This window comes from Protopterus annectens, chromosome 11.part0 (genome assembly GCF_019279795.1).
Source record: "Protopterus annectens isolate FY-2018-M chromosome 11.part0, PAN1.0, whole genome shotgun sequence".
Taxonomy (NCBI): domain Eukaryota; kingdom Metazoa; phylum Chordata; order Ceratodontiformes; family Protopteridae; genus Protopterus; species Protopterus annectens.
In genome coordinates this window covers 1,031,688,920-1,031,702,612 of record NC_056745.1, presented here as the reverse complement: position 1 = coordinate 1,031,702,612, position 13,693 = coordinate 1,031,688,920, and the positions used below count along the sequence as shown (strand labels likewise).

At 38.2% G+C, this 13,693-nt stretch overlaps 1 protein-coding gene across 1 annotated transcript in view; it reads right to left on the bottom strand.

The window, feature by feature from the left end:
- The window catches only part of LOC122815015 (extracellular calcium-sensing receptor-like), a 292,292-nt gene that overhangs the window by 235,091 nt on the left and 43,508 nt on the right, over positions 1-13,693 (bottom strand). The gene's annotated exons all lie outside the window — the stretch shown is intronic.

Here is a 13,693-nt window from a genome sequence, read left to right as displayed (position 1 = left end):
GCAGGTAGCAAGAGCCTGCATTCTCTACCCACCATCACTTGTGAAATCTGCTCAAATTTTTGCCTCATGTTTTTGTTTTGTTCCTCATAAAATCTGTGGTTTCCTGGATTTAATTCACTAAATAATGACAGGCATTTGAATTTCAGACTACATATTCTTCAGAAAGTACATAGCAACACAAAACCTTTTGTTCTAGCAATTTTCTAAGTTTATAAGATCAGTATTTTAAATGTGTCCCTATTTTTGGGGCTGTATTCCCCCATTATTGGCTTTGTCCAGGTGTTTTGTGCTAAGAGGTTGAGAGCTATGGTGAGAACTGAATTCACTGAATATGTTAGGGGGCTGTATTCCCCCATTATTAGCTTTGTCCATGTGTTTTGTGCTAAGAGGTTGAGAGCTATGGTGATAACTGAATTCACTAAATGATAGCCATTTAAGTTTCAGTCTTCCCATGTTTCAAGAAACAGTTGATTTGGTATAGTGGTATGTTGCTCTGACTGTCGTGCACAGACTCCTGGGTCCAAGACTTTGCAGAGAAATGCATAGTAGTAACGCAGTCTTTTATTCTAGCAACTTTCCAAGATTATACAAGCAATGTTTAAAATGTGTCTCTGGTTCTTGGGCTATGGCTTTTTCCAGATTTCTTGTGCTGCAAAGTTGAAAGATACAGTTGGGTGTCAGGTGGATTTTACAAGGAGCTGAAAGCTTCAGGGGAAGATCAGTTTAGTGCTGCTTAGGGGGTGTTTTCTTGCATTGTTAATAGCACAACAGGTAGTGTACTTGCTTTTGATGTGGAAAGCTGTGGGTTCTACAACCAAAGTATATAAATACATTGCTGATACTGTACTGGGTTGTACTTTTAAAGGGGATTGATTCTGCAGTCCTGAGAACAGGATGTCCTCTTTGGCAGAGGTGCCTAGTAACTATGAACCTGTTATCAGTTTGCCATCCATTCCCTATTGCAATATTACTAGCTTATCATTTTTTAAATCAAAACAGGCAATGTATTCCTCAAGGGCAACAGTCACTTTATTTGTAGACGAAACAATGAAATATAATGTTGTTTGCTACCAGCAACCTCTTCATTAGTCACAGATCTCTTTAATGTGGAATTGTTTAGATGACTTTTACTTCTGCAGAGATTGTGCATATTTACTGATACTGATGGATTGTAGAAGTTTGAGTAGACTTTTATGATGGCAATGTTCTGAATTGGGCAGTTTTGTCATTACTGGTGCATGCATTTTGTTTTATTGTTTACTGGAAAAATATTCAAAACAATAAATTTAAGACACCTTCTAACAACTGTACTGTATTATATAAGGAATATAATTTAATACAGTCAGGAAAGTGCATCAAAGAACACATGTATGTTTCCCGTGCTAGGGGCCTATGCTTTGAAAACAGCCCAAAGTTAATCTTTAGCTGCCACTGGCCAGATGTATTTTCTTTGAATGTGGGTTTCAATGCTGTTTCTTTGAATGTGGGTTTCAATGCTGTTTCAATTAATGTGAGTTTCAAGGGCTGAGAAGTTTAATGCTGTTTGTTTTCATTGTGAGACTGCATTGCTTTATTTAGCAGATGTCTGTTAGTGTTTCTGCTGTAAAATGTAAAATAAAACTTTTAAATGAAATTCAAATCATCATAGAAGTAAAACAGTATGGACATTATAGTGTTTATGGTAAATGGGGTAAAATAGCCAAATAATGGGACATTGGAATGGCTACAGGGGCAGCCCCATTTGACCAAACTCAGACAGTCCCGGCTGAACCATACCTCTTAACTGTCCAGATTTTTGCAGAATGAATTGATTTTTGCTTCTTATTTTTGGTTTGTTCCTCATAAAATTTGTGGTTTTCTGGCAAATCATTTAGGAATGAAGTCACTAAATAACGACAGACATTGACTTTCAGACTTCATACCTTCAGAAAAATGCATGCTAAAGCAAGACCTGTTATTCTGTCAACTGTGTAAGTTTATACAAGAGCAATTTTTAGTACTGTTTGTTTGTTCCCCCAATATATTTGGGTTTGTCCAGATTTCCTGCATTAAGAGGTACATGCAAATAAATTGCTTTATAAAATCAGGTATATCCAAACCTCTCAACTGTCCTTGATTTTGGCTCAAAGTGTTGCTCTCCCCCTAATAATCCCTCCGCAAAATGGCAAATTTTGAAGATCTCGTGGAGGGTTTACAATTAATAAGTAATTGTAATGATCAGAGTTATAGATTACTTTTAATTTCAGAAATTATCTTATTTTGTCAGCTGCTCAAGTTAACAGTACTAATGTTAAAAAAGTTTCCCATCTTTGACAGGTTCCCAGCCGTATTGTGTGGCTTTTTTATATTTTTGCATCACATTTTTGGTCCGTTTTTGATAAAATTGTGGTTTTCTGACAAATTAGTGGCAAATCATTAAAGACTGAAGTTAGAAAATAATGAGACATTTGAGTTTCAGATTTCATATCCTTCAGAAAATTGATACCAATGCAAGACCTACTATTCTATTATCATTCTAAGTTTATAAGAGCAATATTTAAAATTGTCCTTATTTTTCGGCCTTTGCCCCACTTCTATTTATGATTTTGTCCAGATGTCTTGCTCTGAGGTTGAGAGATATGACAAATGTGTCAGGGCCATCACCGTCAGCCACAGACATTTCAAATTGTGACATACTTGTACCCCACTCCCCCATGTAGTGACTCTGGATGTGCCCAAGAAAGGCAAGGAGCAGTTATGCAATGGACGTGTGCAGAGTATCCCCCCATCCAAGGTAGGCACAAGTACTACATTGGCTTTTCATCTGTACTTGATTTTGCAGAATGTTCTGGTTTTCTGTCATATTTTTATACTGTTGATTTATGCTTCTTATTCAGAAAATGCATGTTGTTGCAGTACTTGTTGGTCTGTGTTTAACTAGCAATGCTTTAATGACCATCAGGTAAGCTTGTCTGAGATTGTAAGATGCAAGTAAGCTTTAATAAGCATACTGTTAAAGAATTACCAACATTGAAAGCCTTTTGTTGTGAAAGCCTTTTTGTTGTGGCCATGCAGAGAATATTTACATAACTAGATAAGCGTATAAGCCTTGGGTATTGAAATGCATATGATAGCATTTGTAATAAAGGACAGGATTACAGTATTGTCAGAACCTCATTACATTTGTTGGAGACTTGCACTCATCTTTGCAGGCTTTACACATAAACTGATCAAAATGCCAATCTATCACGTGTGGTCCATAACCTGTGCAGTAATCCTTTAAGAAATTATAATTAGAACTGCAGTGCAAGGAGAAGTGGTTTGAGTTGAGTACTGCTTGTTTTTTATACTTGATTTTGACTGGCATTCCAGTAATGTATTTAAAAAGTAATTTATTTTTTCATGCCTCACAACCTTTTGTTTCCATCTAGATATTAAGTAAGCTGTCATGTAGCCGATGCATTGAAATAATTTTTTTCTTCTACACTTCATTTTGTCTTGATTGGACTCTCATAATGATGGTTTGGCACCCAGGGCAGAGTATTTAATTAAACCCACAGTTTTTCTGTTTTTTAGCATAGCTCCACCCCTTTCTAGTTGGCCACACCCATTCAGCTGTCTCCTGCAGCCTTCCTTTAATTTGAAGTCACCAGCCACCACTGCTAAGTGATAATTAGTTTTACAAATGTCAGGAGTGGCCTTAGGTCAACAGGTGCCCTAGGCAAAAGGGCTACACGGCACCCCCCCCACCACACCACCCAGTGCCCCCATCCTGGTCTACCTACACCAAATAAACACTGAAAAAGCTCCCCTGCTAGAGCAGCGCCCTAGGCAGCCACCTAGTTGGCCTATGCCTAAGGCCGGCTATGACAAATGTAGACCACATTGTACACCTATTAGCATTCATTTATGTCGAGGGGTATGCTCTGTGCTTTTCCCATTTTCTGTTTTCAGCGGCTGAGAAGATATTGGAGAATAGTCTAATTTGTCAGAGGAGGCAAACATGCCTGTCCAGCATCAAGATTCATATACAGAATTACTATCATAATGTATACCACTGCATCACTTACTTATTTGTAAGTGTAGGGGTATACATTGTTGATAAATAACATCACTATTGTTTATACTTTTGTTTTGTTATATGTGCATATATAACTTCTACATGCAATTGTGTGAGTAGTACCATCCTTCCTAATGCCATGTATTCAAGACAATGCCTTCATAAAGCAAAATGAATAGCCTCAGGTGAATGGCTGAAATTAAAGGTGCAGGTCTCTGGAAATTTAATGCAATTTACGACACACCTAAGAAAACAGGTCTCATACCATTGTGACCAGCAGCAGTTGGCATTATTTTGAGTCCCTTAGCTATGTGTCCACATACAGACAGTGCATAATGTCCTTGTCTGCCTAAAATACCATGCTGTCTGACTTTCCATTCCAGGACTCATGGCTATGCTAGTTACACTTCTCGTACCATAGGCATGTAAATGCTGGACTGATGTGTACTAAAGCACTTGGTTTTAAGTTTGTCATGCCACAGTATCTCCACAGGGATTATTTACCACCCTGTGTATTCCTCTTTGTATTCTGTGGCAAGTTACATGTGGTCTAGTGCCACTCTGCACCAAGCATCCCAGTAGTGACAACAGAATGTATACTACCTGTTCATAACTCCCTCAGGGTTGTGCAGTTCATTTGTAAAGATTGTCTATCTGTGCCTGACCTTGAGGCCTATTGCCCTTACACTTGTTGACACCCATATAGTGTACTACTGTCATACACATCAGTGATATGGCATCTCCCAACATATTCAGTCCTGTGGTCTACATAACTGTGGAATAGGTGTGCCCATGCACGTGTACTGTTTTTGTGTTGCCAGTATCTACAGATTAACATTTTTGATTCCGTTTATAACATTAATTTGGCATGGGCTTTTTTTTCTAGCCCTTGTCTGGACTCTTGGCTATGCCCATATTTGTGCATGTGGATGTGCATTTTCATGGGTATTACTAGCTATCAGATTATGAAAAACACAAACAAGCAAGCTCAAATAACCAAGAAAAAAAACGCCAAAGTGGATCCAACAAAAAGACGCCAGTCGAAGTAAAAATCCCAAAATACTTTACTGTTTGTGAGGGCTTTCATGCATAAGATACATGCACTTCTTCAGACAAACTAATAGCAAATGCTTCAGTACTATATAGTCCCTCTAACATTTCACATAATAGGATAATTAATTTAATTAGTTAATTGAACCATCACTTTAAAAATCCTACTACAATTAAACATTTCACAATGTAAAAATACAAAGTGTATATTATTCAGTCTTGAACCTGGCAGAACATTAAAAACGTCAATAAGATTACCTAAATGAAATATATACTTCGTACCCATGAATTTACCTTTATTTTGTAAACATTTAAATATATTTTCATCTAATAAATAACGCCCTCTAATTACTAAATAAATTATGTTGTATTGTGTGAAAAATGTTATACAAAGAAAAAACTTTGCAAACTATTTTATATTAAATAGAAATACATTACATTAAAAACATCGTACATTATACATCTTTACTAATGTTGTTTGTTAATTCATTAACTTCATCTCATAAGAGATTTTAACTTTAAAAGACATTTGATGGAGCACATTTCATTTATGCCTGGATGAGTATAGGCATAAGTTTTGAGCTGCCACAATAGCTCAGATTCTTCTAACTTAAGGTGCCAAGGGCCACCTCTAGGGTTCAACTCTATCTTTTGGACTACTGTGAATAAAAATCCATGTGTTGGATTTTCAAATATATGTTTCGCTAAAGCATTTGTTAATACTCCCTTGGAAATTGCATACAGGTGCTCATATATTTGTTGTTTTAAATGACATTCCGTCTTCCCCAAATAGAACGCAGGACAGATTTTACAACTAGCAAGGTATACTACGCCTTAACTATTACAGTCACACTTATTGTTCATATAGTATCTTACATCCCGAATTGTAAAGGTGTTACCTATCTTTATATATTTACAGTATCTACAACAGCCACACCTGTACATTCCATTGTTCAGCTTTTGTTCCTTAGGTGTGCGTTCCAAAAGAGCTTTTAGGGAAGGTGCCTTCTTAAAAACAACTAATGGTTTTTGTCCTAAAGTCTTACACATATGTGCATCCTGAGTAATAAATTCCCAATTATTATTGAGTATGCTTCTTATTTCTGGTGACAATATATTAAATTGTATAAGGAAGCAAGTACTATAGTCCACTTGTTTTGAACCCGCATTGACCGATGGACATACTTCACTAATCAAATTTTCACTTTCTAAAGATGTATTAGTCTGGTCTGTTTTTAAAATTGGTCCTAAAAGGCCAATCTGTCTTTTATGGGTAACCTCGACTATTACAGAATTAATTAATTTGTTCGGGTACCCTCTATTTGAAAACATTAAAGCCAAATTTTGACATTCTTCTTCGAATGCAATTTCATCTGAACACATTCGTGAAGCTCGTACTATTTGGCTTTTCACCACCCCTTTCTTTTGAAAATAGGGGTGGCAACTAGTGAAGTGAAGAAAAGAATTACTGTAGTGAGGTTTCTGGAACACACTAGTACAAAATATGCCTTTTTCGAAATCTTTTCGGATTAAAATGTCCAAATAGTTTATGGAAATATTATTAAAGTTATAGGTAAATGACAAAAATGGAATAAATGAGTTCATAACTCCAATAAGATTTTGAGCTACTTCTTCATGGTTGGGCAACTCCAGGTTGATCAACCAAAAGGTTTTAAATTTTAGAATAGGTTTTAACAAAATTTTAGGTATCTATATATTACATGCAGCTTTTTTATGTAATAAGCCCTTTTAGTTCCCATGCTTGTCATTGGTTTAAACAAAATGCAACTGTCTCAATTGGCTATTCTTTTTTAATTTCAGTACATAATGACTAATCAAATAACATTTTTTTGTCTGAGGAAGTCTTAATACATGTTGACGAAAACGCATTGTCTTGAGTTAAAGCGTTTACCTTGTGGATTATTTGTGACTTTTTTGTGGATAAATAAAGTGCGGTTTTGGTGCGCTGTTCCCAGCTTCTTTTTTCTTTATTAGCTGCTTTGACTGCACAAATAAGAGTAATTTGAGCAAAAAAGTTGCAGTGAGTTAGGCCTTCTGCCCTTGCTCTGTTGTTTTACCAAAATTGCTGTGTGACTACAAAAGATGAGTGCTTATTTTCAACAGTTTTCTGCACTTCTGATTAACTAAAATAATATTTGCTACATATCTGTTTAAACTGTGCAACTGTTTTTTAGGCTTAGTGAATTCAATCCTTACCTCTGTTCTGATCTTGTATCCCACTAACCCATCCAGCTGTTGTTGTGGTATTAAAGATTGGTGGCTTTTGAGTTGCCCGCCTCTACAATAAATTTGGTATTAGACCCTCCCCCTAGTCCCATTACATCAGCTCATTCTACTGAGTACAGTGAGATCAGTTGAGAAGACCCACCCCTTTAGCTTCTTAACTTTGAATTATCTTATGTCTCCTCGCTTTCTTCTGAAAGAATTGCCTCTTCCTACTTAATTTTGCTGCTTGTGTTTAGGTGTTCAACTGCATTTAGTTTGCTGCATTTATTACTGCTTGCCGGTAGCCTTTTAAATTGATGACGGTATTCTACTGAATTGCTGCTTTATTTGAGCTGTTTTTACTGTTGTCATTGTGAGCTAATTTATCACATTTGCACTGTTTTAAAGCAATTTACTGATTAACTGCATTTCATTACTGTTTAACTATATTCCATTGCTATTTCCTGCAATTTGTTACAGTTTAACTGCATTTAACTGTATTTCATTGTTATTTACTGCAATATGTTACTGTTTAGCTATATTTTTTCATACTGTGAGTTCTGTTTTTGTCTCTGAGTTTTTTTTTTTTTTTTTAGTTTTACAATATTCGTAACCCATAAATTGAGTAACATAGTCTGGATACCGGTTTGCTGCATTCAGAGCTGTAGTTGCACTATTTTTAACCCTTTGTGAGGTATTCCAGCTACAAACTTTCCCTTAGTAGCACTTGAGTGATCACCTAGTAGTACTACTCTTAGAACATTCCACCCTATACCCTCATAGCTTTCTCTGGCCTCTCTCCCGCAGTTTCTGACAAATATGGATGCACGATTTCCTACATTTTCTCCTGCCAGTCTGATTGATATGGGCATCCTGAGACAGTGTAGCAACTGCCTCATGTACATGGACAACCCTCTACTATTACCACCTAGGAACACAGTTTGCAAGAGATGTAATTACATTAGGAACATCGAGTCAATGCTCTCTCCCTCACAATCCAGTATATCTGGTACTGAGAAGGTTGTCAACACTAACACCACACCGCAAACACCTCTAACACCTACACAACACACACCCACATATGCGGAGGTCCTCACCAAAAACATACCCAAACAAAAGAGACCTCCAAGGCAAAAAACACATGCAAACTCCACTGCCCATCACACTACACACCACACATAGTCCACACACCTGTGCCTCACAGCCACTAAGGCCTAAACACAAACCCAACATATTAGTCATAGGAGGCTCCATTGAGAAACACACAGATGTGCCCCTCACTAGGCTGGATAATGAGAAAGTCACGTTTAGTTGTTTGTCAGGTACCAGAATCCGTCATATCACCCATGCACTCAAGTCACTCAACAACAGGTGCTGCTATGACTTTGTCATAGTCCATGTTGGCGTGAATGACTTGAGAAGTATCTCCCTGGACTATATGAAGAGAGACATGACTGAGCTCATTGAATATGTGTCCCAGGCAGGAATGCTCCTAGTCTTAAGCAGCATTCTACTGTCATGCAGAATGGATGTCTCAATACAAATGGAAAATGACTGACTTTAACAATTAGCTTAGTTCATGGTGTCATTCCAAGGGAATCCAGTACCTGACAGCCAGAGAAGACATGATTGACAGACCACGATGCTTTGCCAGAGATGGCCTGCATCTTTCTCTCTTGGGATTCAGGCTGCTAGCAAAGGCTCTTGCCTCCCCATAGTGCCTTTTTAGGCAATGCCATGAGGTCAAAATTACCAACATGAAAATTTCATCAAAAAGCAAATTAAATGTCATGCTGCTAAGTGCTAGAAGTCTAAACATGAAACTGCACTCATTGCAAGCATTCTTAACCCTGAAAGATGCTGACATTTGTACAGTCACAGAAACCTGGTTCGAAGCTGGGGAGAGCACCCCAGGCATACCAGGTTACTCATCTTATCATACATTCAGACCCCAAACTGTGGGTAGCAAAGCAAATGGAGGTGGAGTTGCAATATCTATAAAAAGCATACACATCTCCAGGCTGTTCAAACAATATGATACACAGAAGACATTCCATGTGCAGTTAACCATTGACAAGACCCCTATTCAAATCATAGCTAGCTACAGGCCCACAACTTTGACTCAAGATGCCTACTCTACCTATCTAGGCCTCTTCAAATCTATCAAGATTCAACACTTTACCCTGATCCTGGGCGACTTTAACTATCCAACCATAGATTGGAAGAACTACTCATGCCAAAACACAAATGTCCAAGAGATTCCTTGATTTTTGTCAATGCAAATACCTTGGACCAGCTGGTTGACACCCCCACAAAACTTGGTATTAACCAACATGAGTAACCACTGCAGTATCCCTACAGTGTCATCCTACCTGGTAAGATTCGACCAGAAAGTGGCCACTTCCGAAGTCACCATCTCTGCCAACCGCGCCCCCCCCCCCCCCCCCAGCTAAGGCAAGCAAAAAAACTTCTCCAAAGCTGATTACAACCTCCTAAGGAAAGGTGTAAACAGCTTCACAGCCCCTTCCCCTATACAAGTATTTATATAACTGCATGGAATTAGGAATACCCGACAGGAAAAAAATCTTCCTCCTCAAGGAAGAGTAAACCTGTCTGGTGGACATCTGCAATAAATAAACTCTTTAACAAAATAAAAAAAAATGTTGTCCAGGACTAAGAAGGAGCAGGTGCCTAATTGGAAGCAATCTCTCCTCTGAACAAGAAAATAAGAGCAATAGTGAAATCCTCTAAAGCAAACTTCGAGTCCAAACTGGCCACATCTGCTAAAGACAGTCATAAGGCCTTCTTTAGATATGTCCGTAATCTCAAAGGAAGCACTCAGATCTGCTCAGAACTGGTGGTTAAGGACACCACATATACAAATGCTGTAGATATAGCCAACATGCTGGCAGACAGGTTTAGTAAAAACTTCACCCCTCTGTCCCCCATCAGTAAATCAGGACATCCCCAGCACCTGCCCACCTCCTCATATCTCTAGGGAACAAGTCATTACTGCTCTCTCAAAGGCAAAAAATTCACCTCCATGGGACCCGATAACATCCTAGGCTGCATCCTATATGAACTCAGGCAGGAACTTGCAGCACCATTAGGCAGCCTATTCAACCAAAGTCTGAGTACCGGCTTCATCCCATCCGAGTGGAGGACAGCTACTACCATCTGTTTGCACAAAGGTGGATTGTCATCCCCTTTTGGGAGAGTGACATCCCCACAAATTATCACATTAATAACAAGGTCCTAACTGTGCAATCAGTCGTGAGGGACATGGTCAGATTGATAGCAAACTGACTTTTGACCACCATATTTGCCTCCATTTTAAGGAAAGCTTTTTCCATGGCCCACCTCATTAGTAAGGGTATCTCATTCAGGGACAAGGTGGTCATAACATCCATGTATTCTTACTTTATAAGACCTATTATTGAGTACAATGCCCATTTCAGCATGTACCTCACAAAGCACATGCAGCATCTGGAGAGACCACAGAGGTTCCTCACCAGGAGAATCCAGGGGCTCAAACATCTACCCTACACAGATAGGCTAAATACTCTTCATAGGTGACCTCTGTCTGGCATGCAAAGCAATCTCAGACCCCACCTTGATGGAACTGCTGCATATCTGCAAGTCAAGCTCCACTCAAGTAACCCACATGCATGACCTCAGCCTGGTCTTTGACATCAATAGGACTTGTTGGCAGGACAGATTTGTATCCCAAAGACTCACCTTTCTGTGGAATAGACTCCCTCTCCATGTCAAGCAGAGTACCTTATTAACCCTTTTTAAGTGCAACCTGGATAACTGGATGGAGAACAGAAAATACACCCATGGGATTCCACCTGTGTCCCTGCTGGACAGGGGTATCGGGTGCTGACTTGTGATAACACAGGCTAAATTCTTGGGTAGGCTTGTATGGGCCTTAGGGCCAATATCCTAGTAACTTCCTATGATCTTATAATCCTATGAAAATGAAACTAGATTCCAGAAGCTGTGGAAGATGCCTGTGACTCACACTACTGCCATTCTAGTGTGACTCACATAAAGGGGGCTTAAACTGGGTTCTGGGGGGAAACTCAAATATCTCTTTATAGAGGCAAGTCCATTGATATATAATAACCATACTCCCTTAATGATTCTGATTCTTTATAATCAGAGTAAAAAGATATAATGAAATAATTGAGATATAGTGGCATCTATAACTTATTCATTTATACATACATGCATTTTTTTATTGACCAGATTAGCCCCACTAGGCTAATGTTCTATTTTCAGGGGAGAAAAGAGATGGTATTCACACTGGCTTGAGCAGGTTTGGCCAAGACACTGGAGAAGTTACCCTATCTTTTACATCCACCCAAGCTACCACCAACACTGGCAGATGGGACCTCAGTTTAAGATTTCGTCCAAAGGAAGGCACACACAGTAGTCCAGCATTCAACTTATGCAGCATCAGTACTGGAAAACTAATGCAAGTACCTGTCATGGGAACAGAATCCCTAGTCTTCTGCACCAAAGGCACACGTGCTATCTCTTGAGCTACCAAGACTGCAAGAACAAGCCCATGCTAGTTTTCTAGCCCCCATCCCGAAGGAAAACAACTGTACCAAGCAAATGTAGCAACATGAACCTTTCTGGGTTGCTGAAATAACACCAATAGAAATAATCTACATCTGAATGTTTTGGTGTAGCACCATATCTCTCAACTTATTTAGTCAAGAATTCTGGATAAAGCCAAAAATAATAGAGGGGGATAAAATCAAGAATAATTTTTAAATATTATTCTACTTCACTTCAAAAGTTAATAGAGCAACATGATTTGCATCAATATGCATTTTTTTAACAGTAAGAACTATAAAACTCTAATGACTGTTATTACTGAATGACTGTAAATATGGGGTGACTTACGATAAAATCAAAAATGTTATGAAAGACAGGACAAGCATTCAAAGCAAAATCTGGGACATTCTACAAAATTAGGGAGAGCTGAGAGGTATAGGTAGCACTCAAAAGGGAGTGTCTGGTCACAATAATCTGTTCTGGAATTTGAATGCTTTTTATGGAATGTGTATAATTTTAAATGATGAGTTATGTTTTTCTGAATGTTTTTATAACTGTCTATGAATATGTCCCAGCAGAACATTTTAGGAAATTGAAGTTTTAATGACTGAAATAATTAAAACTTCAAGACACCAACCCAAAAATTATTAAAAGAAGCTGCAGCCACAATCACTTTTCCATCCTCATACATGGAATACTGTCCTATCTCTCAAAAGGTGGGACAAATGGGAAAACTGTGGAACATACACTAACAGCTAGGGAGGGAGCTCACACCATGGTTAAAATGTTAGATTTTTACTTATTATATCACAAACCCAGTTCTTCAACCATAAGATACTCTCAGGAGAAACAAATCAAATTGCAAAAGTCCAAAGACTCAAATGGGTAAGCCAAGTACCTCCCTGAAAAAAGACACTGTCAGCTCCAGTCAGTGTCAAGCATCAGACAATCAGGCAATACAGATAAGAGCAGGCTTGCAGCATCATGAATACCATACCATACCATCCATAAAACCATCAAGCAGAAAAAATAAAGGAACTACAACCATGTTCAAAATGTGGGATACTACACTATCTTGCACAATGTGGAACAGACGGGCAAAACGTGACACATTTACTAACAACCAGGAAGGAAGCTCACACCATGGTCAAACTGTGGACATTATACTTATAATAGGTTCTTTGATACTACCTGTCTGTCTTTGCTTACGAGAAATTTTACTTGGTTACAATGTAAACATTTTCTTTTACTCTATTCATAAGACAAAATAGTTATACAGCAGTAGTATATGCTGTTAAACCACACACCCAGCTCTTCAGACATAAGAGATAAGAATAACTTGAAAAAAATCCAAGACCTTCCCCAGATACACACACACACACACACACACACACACACACACACACACACACACACACACACACACACACACAAATAAACACATTTTTCTCATATTCTCTGGTAGTATCTCTAGTTATAAAGTCTCAGTGACAATTTCCTTTCTGCCCACCTCATTTATTATTACTTCATTCTGCCATACGTCTCAACCTCTTAGAGTAAGAAATTGGGACAAAGCCAGAAATAAATGGGACAAAGGCCAAAAAGTAGGGACAACTTGTAAATATTGCTCTTACAAACTTAGAAAGTTGATAGATTAACAGGTTTTGCATTAGCGTTAAATTTCTGAAGGTTATGAAGTCCGAAACTCAAATATCTGTCATTATTTTCAACTTCAGTCTTCAATGATTTGCAACCAATTTGCCAGAAAACCACAATTTTATGAAAACTGGAACAAAATATGAAGCAAAA